The sequence below is a fragment of the Artemia sp. Qi Xiang Cuo genome, chromosome 11, assembly GCF_049724085.1.
Source record: "Artemia sp. Qi Xiang Cuo chromosome 11, ASM4972408v1, whole genome shotgun sequence".
NCBI lineage: Eukaryota > Metazoa > Arthropoda > Branchiopoda > Anostraca > Artemiidae > Artemia > Artemia sp. Qi Xiang Cuo.
Window position 1 is genome coordinate 17,236,031 of NC_142804.1, and position 14,102 is coordinate 17,250,132.

Here is a 14,102-nt window from a genome sequence, read left to right on the forward strand (position 1 = left end):
TAAGACTCTGTTAGTGTTAAGGAAAAAATTGTTACTTTGATGAGAAAATTTTGTTAAGGAAAAAATTGTTACTTTGATGAGAAAATTTGTTAATGTAAAAGGAAAACTTGCTACTTCTGAGAGAAAACTTGCTATCATAAACGAAAAAATTGTTACTTCAAAGACAAATTCTGTATCTTTGACGGAAAACGTGATAGTTCTAACAGAAAATTTGTTATAACTTACAAAAAATTGTTACTTCTAAGAGAAATTTGATAGTTGTAACTAAAACTCTGTTAGTGTTAAGGAAACAATTATTACTTTGATGAGAAAATTTGTTAGTGTGAAAGAAAAACTTGCTACTTTTGACTGAAAACTTTTTATCATGAACGGAAAAAAATTATGCTTCTAAGAAAAATTTGGTATCTTTGACAGAAAATTTGTTAGTATTGAGGAAAAAGTTATTGATTCGATGAGAAAATTTGTTAGGGTTACTAAAACTCTGTTAGTGTTAAGGAAAAAATTGTTATTTTGATGAGAAATTATTTAGTGTTAAGGAAAAATTGCTACTTCTGACAGAAAACTTTCTCTCATAAACGAAAAAATTGTTTCTTCTAAGAAAAATTTGGTATCTTCGACAGAAAACTTGTTAGTTCTAGCAGAAAATTTGTTATCACTGACGAAAAATTGTTACTTCTAAGAGAAATTTGATAGTTGTAACTAAAACTCTGTTAGTGTTAAGGAAAAATTTGTTACTTTGATGAGAAAATTTGTTAGTGTAAAAGGAAAACTTGCTATTTTTGACAGAAAACTTTTTATCATGAACGGAAAAAAATTATAGTTCTAAGAAAAATTTATAGCGTTAAGTAAAAGTTTGTTAGTATTAAGGTAAAAGTTGCTACTTCGAGAAGAACATTTTTTAGTGTGAAAGGAAAACTTGCTACTTCTGACAGAAAACTTGCTATCATAAACAAAAAATTTATACTTCTAAGAAAAATTTGGTATCTTTGACATAAAACTTGCTAGTTCTAGCAGAAAATTTGTTATCACGGACGAAAATTGTTACTTCTATGATAAATTTGATAGTGTTAAGTAAAAGTTTGTTAGTATTAAGGTAAAAGTTGTTACTTCGAGGAGAAAATTTTTTAGTGTTAAGGAAGAATTGCTAGTTCTAACAGAAAAACTTTTTATCATGAACGGAAAAAAAATTATGCTTCTAAGAAAAATTTGATTTTTTTAAGTAGAAGTTTGTTAGTATTGAGGAAAAAGTTGTTCATTCGATGAGAAAATTTGTTAGTGTTACTAAAACTGTTAGTCTTAAGGAAAAAATTGTAACTTTGATGAGAAAATTTGTTAGTGTGAAAGGAAAACTTGCTACTTTTGACAAAAAACTTTTTATCATGAACGGAAAAATTGTTACTTCTAAGAAAAATTTGGTATCTTTGACAGAAAACTTGTTAGTTCTAGCAGAAAATTTGTTATCACTGAAAAAAAGTGTTACTTCTAAGAGAAATTTGATAGTTGTAACTAAAACTCTGTTAGTGTTAAGGAAAAAATTGTTACTTTGATGAGAAAATTTGTTAGTGTGAAAGGAAAACTTGCTACTTTTGACAGAAAACTTTTTATCATGAACGGAAAAAAATTTTAATTCTAAGAAAAATTTGGTATCTTTGATAGAAAACTTGTTAGTATTAAGGTAAAAGTTGCTACTTCGAGAAGAACACTTGCTATCATAAACGAAAAAATTGTTACTTCTGAGAAAAATTTGGTATCTTTGACATAAAAATTGCTAGTTCTAGCAGAAAATTTGTTATCACGGACGAAAATTGTTACTTCTAAGATAAATTTGATAGTGCTAAGTAAAAGTTTGTTAGTATTAAGGTAAAAGTTGTTACATGGAGGACAAAATTTGTTAGTGTTAACGAAATATTGCTACTTTTGACAGAAAACTGGTTATCATAAACGAAAATATAGTTATTTCTAAGAAAAATTTTATCTCTTTTACAGGGAGTTCGCTACTTCTTACAGAAAACTTTTTATGACATTAAGAAAATAAATTGTTCTGAAATACCTTTGAAAAGTATTGCTTTGTGTAGTGGCATTCAAAAAGCTATAAGGTAAAGTTGTGGGTGAAAAGGATTGGGTACTTTAACTTGTAAAATGGGTTTAGGGAGAATATTAAGAAAAGAACTTGTTCTGAAATGCCTTTTGAAAAGTATTGCTTGGTGTTGGAGTATTCAAAAAGCTGTAAAGTAAAGTTGTCGGTGAAAAGGATGGGTATTTCAACTTGTAAAATGGGTTTAGGAGGGAAATTAAGAAAAGAACTTGTTCTGAAATGTCTTTTGCAAAGTATTGCTTAGTGTTGTGGCATTCAAAAAGCTGTAAAATAAATTTGTGGGTGAAAAGGATGGGTACTTCAACTTGTAAAATGGGTTTAGGAGGGAAATTAAGAAAAAAACTTGTTCTGAAATGCCTTTGAAAAGTATTGCGTGATGTTGGGGCATTCAAAAAGCTGTAAAGTAAAGTTGTGGGTGAAAAAGATGGGTACTTCAACTTGTAAAATTGGTTTAGGAGGGACATTACGTAAAGAACTTGTTATGAAATGTCTTTGAAAAGTATTGCTTGGTGTTGGAGCATTCAAATAGCTGTAAAGTAAAGTTGTGGGAGAAAAGGATGGGATACTTCAACTTGTAAAATGGGTTTAGAAGGGACATTAAGAAAAGAACTTGTTCTGAAAAGATATAATAAAGCCTTTTGAAATGTGTGGGGCCCTTCTGTGTCTCAAGTGCACAAAAAAAAGTATTAAAAAAATGGGGAGGGGGGCTCTTTGGGGGCACCGGGGGGCCTTTCGGGGCACTGGGGGCACTTTAGGGGCAACCCCCTTTGGGGTTGGGGTTTGGGACCTCACAACACTGTTCAAATGGAACTTGTGTATTATAACGACCACAGAGTTTCAGCCCAAATCATCTTCTAAATCATCTTCTAAAATCATCTTCTAAAATGTCTCAAACGGTTTCGCCCAAATCATCTTCTAAAATGTATCAATCTGTTTCGCCTAAATCATCTTCTAAAATGTCTCAAACGGTTTCGCCCAAATAATCCCTAAACGTAATTTCTGCGTGTTCCTTTTGTTTTGGCATCCCTGTGCTGTCACATTTGAAATTCCCAGGACAAATTTCCCGCGTTAATCTCTTCATCTCTAAGGTTTTCCTAGCTACACTATTATGGTTTTGAAAGAATATCAATTTATCGCGCTGATCTAAAGATCACAGAAGCCCTATTTAAAAATTGAATTTCTATCTCTTTAGAGTCCCGTATAATTTCTAGCAAACAAGTGATGTCATTTCTAAGTCCCCTTTCCTGAATCAATAATTCCCCTTAGAAACAACAAATAAAATTACCTTTGTGGATCAATACATTCTCCCACCGATTATGTAAATCAATTTCTCAGAAATCCACTTCCCCCTCGAGTCCTAGATCAATACATCTCTCCTCTGTTATTGTGCTTGTGAAAATTTCGTCCCAGAAACAATACACTTGGAAACAACAAATAACTCGACCTTGAAAGAGATATCGTTGACCCCATTAGAATCAATAAACCATGAAAATACATCAAAGTGAGAAAAATCCTGTTTTTTCATTCTCAGTGACAAAAACCATAAGAACATACATAAATTATGTATATTCAGGAGATATTATGCCCTTCCTACTTTTACCTTACTACTTGCCGTACATAGATTATAGCCCTTAAGGTCCCATGGAGAACCGTAGTGCAAAAAAATATAGCTGAATTGGATACTAAACATTTTTATGCCACTTCTCTCTGCTCCTAGCCCCCAGGTCCAAATTGAGGCCCGCTTGCCCTCCTAACAGCCCCCTTCCGAAAGTGCAAACTTGATACCCAAACCATTTCAGGTGTATTGAATATACACTAAAAAAAAAAAAAAACCTTTTGAAGGGAACTCTACAAGAAGAGAAAAGACACTCAAGAAGAGCATCTTTTCTATCAAACAGTTCGTGGTAACGAACTGTAAGTAATAAGCGACCCGGCTCAATGGTAACCGAAACTCTAATAAACAGGATACCAATAGATACATCAAAAGAATCAGATTTTAATGCTGATTTCAAATATATAATTTTCATCAAGTTTAGTTATACTCATCAAAAGTTACGTGCCTGAGAAAATTTGGCTGATTTTAGAAAAAAAGGGGAAGACCCCCTAAAAGCTATAGAACCTTAATAAGAACCACACCATCATATTCAGCGTATCAGAGAACCCTACTGTACGGGTTTCAAGCTCCTATCTACAAAAATGTGGAATTTTGCATTTTTTGCCAGAAGAAAGATCGCGGATGTGTGTTTATTTTTTTTATTTATTTTTTTTTTCCCAGGGGTGATCGTATTTACCCAGTGGTCCTAGAATATTTTGAGAGGGCTCATTGGAACGGAAATTAAAAGTTTTAGTTCCCTTTTTAAGTGACCCCAAAAAATAAGGGCAACTACGCCCCTTCCCACGCTCATTTTTTTTTCCAAAGTCACCCGACCAAAATTTTGAGATAGCCATTTTGTTCAGCATGATTGAAAATATGATAAATATACCTTTTAGGATGACTTAATCCCCCGAAGTCCCCAGGGGGAGGGCTGAAAGTTATGAACTTTACCCAATGTTAACATATAGTATTGGTTATTGGGAAGTATACAGACGTTTTCAGGGATATTTTTTCTGGTAGGGGGTGGGGGCGGTGGGGGTGTTAAGTGGGAGAATATTTCCACAAAGTAAGTTTTCATGGGAGAAGGGACATTGCTATGAAGGGGGCGCCGGATTTCCCAGCATTATTTAAAAAAAGATCAGAAATCAAATAAAAAAAAACAAGTTTTCAACTGAAAGTAAGGAGCAGCATCAAAACTTAAAACGAACAGAAAATATTACGTATATGATTGGGTTCACCCCCTAGTCAATGCCTCGCTCTTTAAGCGAAATATTGTTTAGTACTTTCATAAGAGCTAATTATTCTAATTAACGGCCTTTGTGATCAAGGGTAATTTTTAAAGAATTGGAAAAAAATTCGAACTTTAGCTTAAAAAGCAAGGTATTAACTAGGGGCCGAGCCCCCTAATTTGCATATTAAAAATATATGATTATAGAAATTCGATATGTAAGTTAATTCGTAAGTTACGTATATTTATTACTAATAAAAACGTTTGTAAATAAAATTACAAAAGCCATTTAACCAAATAAAAGTAAAATTAATATGCAAATTTTGTTTTAATTATTCATGTACGGTGAGCCAAAATCAAAACCTGCATTAATTCAAAAACGTTCAAAAATTAAATAAAAAAAAAGTTTTTTTAACTGAAAGTAAGGAACGACGTTAAAACTTAAAACGAACAGAAATTATTCCGTATATGAAAGGGGTTGTCCCCTCCTCAACGCTACGCTCTTTACACTACAGTTTGACTTTGTCAAAACTCTATTTTTTTAAACAATAAAAATCTTTAGCGTAAAGAGCGAGGCGTTGAGGAGGAGACAGCTTCTTTCATATACGGAATAATTTCTGTTCTTTTTAAGTTTTAACGTCGTTCCTTACTTTCAGTTAAAAAAACTTGTTTTTTTTTTATTTGATTCTTGTAGAGTTCACTTCAAAAGGTTAGATTTTGTTGTTTTATATGAGCACTGAGGACGACTTAGCGGAGGTCCTTGTCGAAATGTTTGTTTGGTTTTCGTCTTTAGGCTATATTTTGCTACTGGCTGACAAAATCCTCGGTTTTTCTCACCTATTTGATTTTATTTTTCATTTATTATATCCTCTTTTTTATTTGTTTCATGCAAGATCGTTGTGGGTGTGGGGGGGGGGGGGTGAAGGTCCTAAAAATATGCACTAAAGCTTGTCATTCCTGATCAGTTTCAATCTTACGGCTGTAAATACTTGGGCCAAGAGTAAACTTATGTAGAGAAATTTATGTAGCACCAATTTTCTCCTTCCTAAGAAATGGGAGCCCGTAAAAGTGCCAAAAGCATTTTATTTCCTGGTCGGCATGAACCTTATGTCCTTAAAGTCCTTGAACTAAGGGGGCCCCAATTCAGAAGGAAAAAAAACTGTGAATCCTCCCTCACCCCAAAAAACGGACCGATAAAGGTCTAAAAACTTGTTCCCATGCGCTTCTCAGAATGGGGCTCGTTCAACTGAAAATTAAATATTCAAATGTAATTTTCAAAGGACAAAAATTATTTTAGAGCAACCAAAATCCCTTCTATAGCTTTTCTGATGCCCCCCTCCCCAGTAATTCTAACGGTATTGGATCAAAATTTTGAGATGGACATTTCGCTCAAAAGCGCTGAAAGGACTAATAAGTATGCCTCCGGGGTAAACCTAAACCAATCTCTTCTCAGGACGAGGGGCAATGTGTTAACCTGGAAACGACACAGGTAGCAGAGTAATCGGAAAGACACTATTAGTTTCCCAAATATTTGCATTAGCAAGTTGAGACTTTCAGGCATTGTTGGGAAAGGGACTCAGGTTGATCTCACATTTTTTAGTTTGGAAGGGAGGAGGCGGACCAAAGGACGCTAGGCTATTTGTGTCCAGGTCATCGAAATAGCACATTTCCAATATATCAGCAACGGGTTGGGGAATGAAGTAAAAAACTTTCGGACACTGTTGCAGAGAAATAGGAATTGGGTGGTGCAAGGGATTTTAAGTTTCATGTTGGAGGAGGAAAAGGGGGATAAACAATTTTGGTCACCGACCCAACAACACTATAAGGTCCTTTGGGACTCATAATCTATGCGCAGTTGAAAAGCAAGGTAAATCCAAAGATACCATGTGTTACCAAGTTATCACCAGAATAGCGTATCTTTAATATGTCGAGAACACTGTGTGGTCTCAAGTTGAAGATTCTCCTGAGTGCAGAAGGGGATGGGCAAGTTGAACTTAAATTTTGATGCGGGAAAGGGATGGAGTTAAATTATAATATATCATGTGCATTCAGGTCATTGAAATAACAGGTCTGCCATGTCGTGAGGACAAAATTGAAACTTTGAGGTAGTGTTGGAGAAAGGAGGGGGGCAAGGCATTTTAAGTTTCCTGTTGGTGGATGAGAAGGGGTCGCACATTATTTATCTCTGACCCAAAAAATTCTTTTGAACTCTTAGTTCCAACGGAATTGGTTGTCTCCGTACAGTTAAATAGCAAGGTTAGCCAAAAGCCGCTGTGTATTGCCACAATAACAAAGTGGTCTATCTACATTATCTCGGGAACGGCTTGGGGTATCAAATTGAATCTCTCAGGGAGTGTTAAGGAGGAAGTGTCAGAGAGTGTCAGGTAGGGGTGAACATTGAGGTATGTTTTAGGGAGAGAGTAGAGTTAAATCAAAAGAGACTATGCACATCCAGGTTATTGAAAAGTATATCAGCGATACTCCAGGAACGGTCCAAGATATGGAGTTGAAAATTTCTAGTAGTGTGAAAGAAGGAAAGCAGGGAAAATTCAAGTTTTGTGTTGGGAAGAGAGGCTAAATATGTTTTGTCTCCGCTCAGCCTAATTTTTTGTGTTCTATAACGTGCTCTAGGACTTGAGTCTATTCACGGTTAAAAGCAAATTAAATGAAAAGATGCAATGTGTTACCAGGTTGAAAAAATAGTATATCTGTACGATCTTGGGGACGACTTGGAATATCAAGTGTAAAATTTAAGGGAGTTCTTCTCTTTTTTAAGGGGGGGGGGGGTAGATGTTGAATTTTAACTTTGGGAGGGAGACATGCTAAAAGTTTTGTCACTTTAAGTCCCTGTGGAACTAGAGTATATTTACGGTGGAGAAGTGAGCATTAATCAAAAGCCACTATATTTACCCAGAAAAATTAAATAAGGTGTCCGCAATATCTTAAGAACTGCGTGGGGGATCGAGTTGAAACTTTCAGGAGGCCTAGTGGGGTTAAATAGACCAAAAATTTTGACTTTAAGAAAGGGAAGAAAGGTGAATCTAAAGACGCTATTTGTATTCTAGCTACCAAAAGAGCATATTTGCAGTATCTTTGGAACAGCTTGGGGGACGCAGTTCAAAATTCCAAGTAGTTTTGGGGGAGCCAAGAGGATTTTAGATTCTGTGGGAGGGGTAGCTAAAATTGTTGTCTCGAATCCATCGAAGTGTTTTTGCACAAGAAGTCCTCACGGGACATGGAATTTGCTGTGTTTAAGTAGCGAAGTAAACTTAAAGACCCTATTTGGTGCAAGGTACTTATTTGATACTTCCACTATACTTTACCCCCCCCCCCCCGCCAAATGTACAAAACCCAGCTTCCGTAATTTGAATCACCTGAGACGAAATTAAGAAACGGAAAAAGCCTATGGAAAATATTTAATTTGAGCTATATATTTACACATTAGAGGGGATTGAGGGTAAACTATAGTGCAGCTGCGGTATCTATTTAGTAGTCGGGCAACACGCGAGAAGAACAGCATATAGAATTTCAAAGATCCCATTGAAAAACATGTTTCCGCTGCCTGGTGAGGTATTGCTCACTCTGTGAAAAATATGTAAACTTTATTTATTTTTGGGGTAAAGGGGCAACCTAGGTGAGGTTACGTATTTAATATATGCTATGCTTTACCCTCACCCCCCTAATGTGCAAATATATAGCCCAAGTTTGTTTCTAAACTATTATATTTTTATCATACTTTGTTTTATTTCATTAGCATTACCCAAACTTCAATTCTCGCGTGTTGCCCGGCAACTGAATAAGGGGATACCACCAGATCACTAAGTTGGTAGTGTATACATACACACATCTTCAGATTACCCAACCAGTATTATAATCCTAGGAGCCATCTCAACTTAGCCATCTGCTGGTATCCCCTTACGGACATATTTCCTTTTCAGTAGCCCCTAATCTAGGGTTATACCTTAATGTTTAGTTCAGAAAAAAAAAAAATCTTGCGCCAAGACTACCATGTTTTGAAAAATATAAATATTAGAATAGAAACTCACCAGAACACTTTCCACAAAATCCTGTTATCTCCAATTAAAAGGCAAGGCATTGACTGTCTCGAATGGACTCGATAATCAAGATTTTATAAGCTAATTCTTGTTCACCCAATGTCACCATGACTCAGAAAGGAAATGTTTACATAACTTATTTCTTAAATTGATTACAATCGAATTGGGAAACTAGTATACATTGTTCTTTTGTTTGATTAATTAAAAAGAACTTTTCACAAAATGAGTTTTTCAAAGAAAAGTAAAGAACTCCATTGAACGAAAAAGGAGCAAAAGTAAAATAGAATAATCTACCAAGCGTGAAACTACCACAAATCAGCATAATTTGCACTTTACTGAAAAAAATATAAATGTTTTTACTTTTATAACTTTAATAAATCAAATAATATTAACATTTTGAGTACTAAATATCAGTATATATATATTAAACTGACAATGCACATTCGTTTGTATTTTTCAGTAAAGTGCAAATTTTGTTCTGGCCTTGGGAAGGTATAGGGGTTTTGCGCCCAACTTATTTTAATTTCTGCTCGTTTTGACTTTGACTTGGTTATTTATGTAATTTATATTCGTTTTGGGTTTAATTTATTTATCGATGCTGATTTGTGGTAGTTTCACGCTTGCTAGATTATTTGATTTTATTTTTGTTCATTTTTTTTTAATGGAGTTCTTTACTTTTCTTTCAAAAACTTATTTTGTGCAAAAAGTTTTTTTTAATTAATTTCAGTTCGTTTATATTGACATAGTCTTTACAGGGAGAAAGAAAATAATACTTTAAATCTTTTCGTTTTTTAAGACTTTATAGTTTGGCCTGCTATTTGTATGCTGGAGAAAAATTTTCAGCAATTTTTAACAACATACACCCTTTTAAAAATCTGGACACAAATAGTACTGTTTAATTTAGTTTCATACCTCCTCTACTTGACCTGAAATGGAAAACTTGATACCATTCGGAAAAAAAATCTGTTTACTTTCTTTGATAGCTTGGATACGCTATTTTGATTTGGTTAAATTTTAAGAGCAAAAGTATGACCGAAAGTTTGAACATAATACCCTCAGTCGTTCTTGGGATATTGCTGAGATGCCTTATTGGGAATTAGCTTATCACAGTGCATTTTGATTTAATCTTAAGGCAACATTTATTTTTTACACATAATGGGCAAATGGGAGGGTGGGCGTGGGAGGGTGGGAGTGGAAGGGGGATTAGTTGCCCTCCAATCACTTTCAACTATTAAAAAGGGCATCAGCCCTTTCTATTTTCCATCGAATGAACCCTTTTTGAAGTTCCCACGACAACTCCTTCGAAACGAAGTGCCCTGGTCTAAACAAAAAAAAAAAAATAATACATTATACCCACATCGATCTTTACTATAAAAATGTCAAGCCTTCCAATCACTTTCGACTATTAGAAAAGGCACTAGGCCTTTCGATTTCCAATCGAATGAGCCCTTTTTGAAACGACACCGCTTTCTATAACACCTTATATGCCCCCCCCCCGGGCATAAATTACAACCCTTACCCTAAGGTCTGTTAGGGTGGTTGTCATCCTATAAGACCGAGTTTCCAGAACTTTCAAGTACGTTCAACAAAATGGCTATCTCAAAATTTTGATTGGATGTGTTTGGGGAAATGGTGGGCGTGAGAGGGGCGATAGTCGCTCTCCAATCACATTCAACTATAAAAATGGCCCCAGCACTTTCAATTTCCAATCAAATGAGCCCCTTTGAAGTTTCTACGACAAAACTTTCAATAAAATCTTATATGCCCCCAGGGCATAAGATAAGATAAGATTTATTGCTGAAAAATGGCTATCACAAGCCCAAAAGGGCCGAATTCGCACTTTAGCGTCAAATACAGCGAAAAAAGAACAACAAAAACAAACAATCAAACAACAACAGAAAATAATAAAAATTATAATTTACAACCCTTGCCCTGAGTGCTGGGAGGGGGGGGGTTGTCATTCTCAAAGACCTAATTTCCAGAAATATCAACTATGTTGAACAAAATGAATATCTCAAAATTTTGATTGGATCTGTTTGGAGGAATGGTGGGCGTGAGAGGGGGGTTAGTTACCCTCCAATAACTTCCGAATATTACAAAGGGCACTAGCCCTATAAATTTCCAATTGAATGAGCCCCTTTCGAAGTTTTACGACAACTCTATCTATAATAATCTTATATACCCCCAGGGCAGAAGTTACAACCTTTGCCCTTGGGGCTCTGGGGGGTTTTTCATCCTTAAATACATAATTTTCAGAACTTTCAACTACTTTGAACAAAATGGCGTTCTATAAACTTTGATTGAAAGTTTTTTTGGGATACGGTGGGCGTAAGAGGGGGGTTAATTACTCTCCACTCACTTTCGACTATTAAAAAGGGCAATTTCAATTTCCAATCAAATGAGCCCTTTTTGAAATTTCTGAAACTACTTTCTATATAAACTTTATATGCCCCCAGGGAATGACTTACAACCCTTGCACTGAGGGCTCTGAGGGGGTGATCATCCTAAAAGACCTAATTTCAAGAACTTTCAACTACGTTGAAAAAAATGGATATCTCAAAATTTTGCTTGGATGTGTTTGGGAAAATGGTGGGTGTGAGAGGGGCGTTAGTCGCTCTCCAATCACTTTCAACTATTAAAAAAGGCAATGGTCCTTTCAATTTCCAATTGAATGAGCGCTTTTGAAGTTTCTACGCTTTCAATAAAAACCTTATATGCCCCCAGGGCATAACTTACAGGCCTTGCCCTGAGGGCTGTGGGGGGGGGGAGGGTTTGTCATCCTTAAATACCTAATTTCCAAAACTTTAAAACACGTTGAAAAAAATGTATATTTAAGAAATTCATTGGATGTGTTTGGAGAAAAGATGGGAGTGAGAGGGAGGTTAGTTGCAATCAAATCACTTTCGACTATTAAAAAGGGTACTAGCCCTTTGAATTTCCAATCGAATGAACCCTTTTACGACAAAGATTTCAATAAAAACCTTATATGCCCCCACGGCATAACTTATAACCCTTGCCCTGAAGACTGTCGGGGGAGTGTCCCACTCAAAGGTATAATTTCCTGAACTTTGAACTGCGTGAAACAAAATGGTTGTCTCAAAATCTTTATTGGATGTGTTTGGGGGAATGTTGGGCTTGGAAGGGGTGTTAGTTGCTTTCCAAAAATTTTCGACTATTAAAAAGGACACTAGCCATTTCAATTTCCAATCGAATGAGCCTTTTTTGAAGCTTCTACGACAACGCATTATATAAAAACCTTATATGTTCCTGGACATAATTTATAACCCTTTCCCCGTGGGCTTTGGGGCGGGGGGTTGTCATCCTCAAAGACATAATTTCCAGAACTTAAAACTACGTTGAATAAAATGGCTATCTCAAAGTTTTGGTTAGATGTGTTTTGGGAAAAGGTGGGCGTGAGATTCGGGCTAGTTGTCCTCTAATCACTTTCGACTATTAAAAAGGGCACTAGCCCTTTGAGTTTCTACGACAATGCCTTCTATAAGAAACCTTATAGAATGGCTATCTCAAAGTTTTGATTCGATGGGTTTGGAGAAAAGGTGGGCGTGAGATTCGGGTTAGTTGCCCTCTAATCACTTTCGACTATTAAAAAGGGCACTAGCCCTTTTTGAAGTTTTTACGACAATGCTTTCTATAAGAAACCTTATATGCCCCCAGGGCATAACTTAAAACCCTTGCCCAAAGGGCTGTGGGGGCTGTCCTCCTCAAAAACATAATTTCTATCTGGAAATCAACTACGCTGAACAACATGGCTATCTCAAAATTTTGATTGGATGTGTTTCGGGAAATAGTGGATGTGGAAGTTGTGTTAGTCGCCTTCCAATCACTTTCGACTATTGAAAAGGGCACAAGCCACTCCAATTTCCAATTGAATGAGCCCTTTTCAAAGTTTCTACGACAACTTCTTCGATACGAAGTTCCCTGCTCTAAGGAAAAAAATTAATAAATAATACATTGTACCAACATCATTCTTATTTGCCCCCAGGGCATAACTTAAAACCCTTGCCCTGAGGGTTGTGGGGGAGTGTCCTCCTCTTTACTTAGTCCCGTTTCTTGTCTCGTTCTCGAGTGTCCCCGTTCTTTACACAGGCAGCGCGATCGCGCTGCCTATGATTTATACAACAACTTTCTGTATAAACCTTATACGGCCCCAGGGCGTAGCTTACAACCCTTGCACTGAGGGCTCTGAGGGGGGTTATCATCCTAAAAGACCTAATTTTCAGAACGTTCAACTACGTTGAACAGAATGGATATCTAAAAATTTTGATAGGATGTGTTTTGGAAAATGGTGGGGGTGAGAATGGCGTTGGTCACTATCCAATCACTTTCAACTATTAAAAAAGGCACTAGCCCTTTCAGTTTCCAATTGAATGAGCTCCTTTTTAAGTTTCTACGACAACGCTTTCAATAAAAACTTTATATACCCCCAGGGCATAACTTACAACCCTTGCACTGAGAGCCCTGAGGGGGTTATCATCCTAAAAGACCTAATTTCCAGAATTTTAAACTACGTTGAACAAAACGAATATCTTAAAATTTTGATTGGATGTGTTTGGGAAAATGGTGGGCGTGAGAGGGGCGTTCGTCGCTATCCAATCACTTTCAACTATTAAAAAAGGAACTAGCCCTTTCAATTTCCAATTGAATGAGCCCTTTGAAGTTTCTACGACAGCGCTTTCAATAACAACTTTATACGCCCCCAGGGCATAGCTTACAGCCCTTGCCCTGAGGGCTTTGGGGGAAGGGGCTTTTCATCCTTAAGGACCTAATTTCCAAAACTTTCAAATACGTTGAATAAAATGGCCAGCTAAAAATTTGGATTGGATGTGTTTGGGGAAAAGGTAGACGTGAGAGGGGGGTTAGTTGCCCTCAAATCACTTTCGACTATTAAAAAGGAGACTATTCCTTTTGATTTCAAATCGAATGTGCCCTTTTTCAAGTTTCTACGACACAAATTTCAATAAAAACCTTATATGCCCTCAGGAAATAACTTATAACCCTTGCCCTGAAGACTGTGGAGGGGGGGTTGTAATGCTCACAGGCATAATTTCCTGAACTGTGAATATCATGGGACAAATTGGCTATCTCACAATTTTTATTGGATGTGTCTGG

At 36.1% G+C, this 14,102-nt stretch overlaps 1 protein-coding gene across 2 annotated transcripts in view; it reads right to left on the reverse strand.

Annotated features, from left to right (window-relative positions):
- LOC148946709 (glutathione synthetase-like) overlaps nucleotides 1-9,038 on the reverse strand; it is an 86,531-nt gene extending 77,493 nt beyond the window's left edge. For both annotated transcript variants that reach the window (XM_089096344.1, XM_089096343.1), the window contains exon 1: nucleotides 8,964-9,038. The gene's annotated coding sequence lies outside the window, so the exon portion shown is untranslated. The remainder of the gene's footprint in view (nucleotides 1-8,963) is intronic.
- Nucleotides 9,039-14,102: the final 5,064 nt, after the last annotated feature.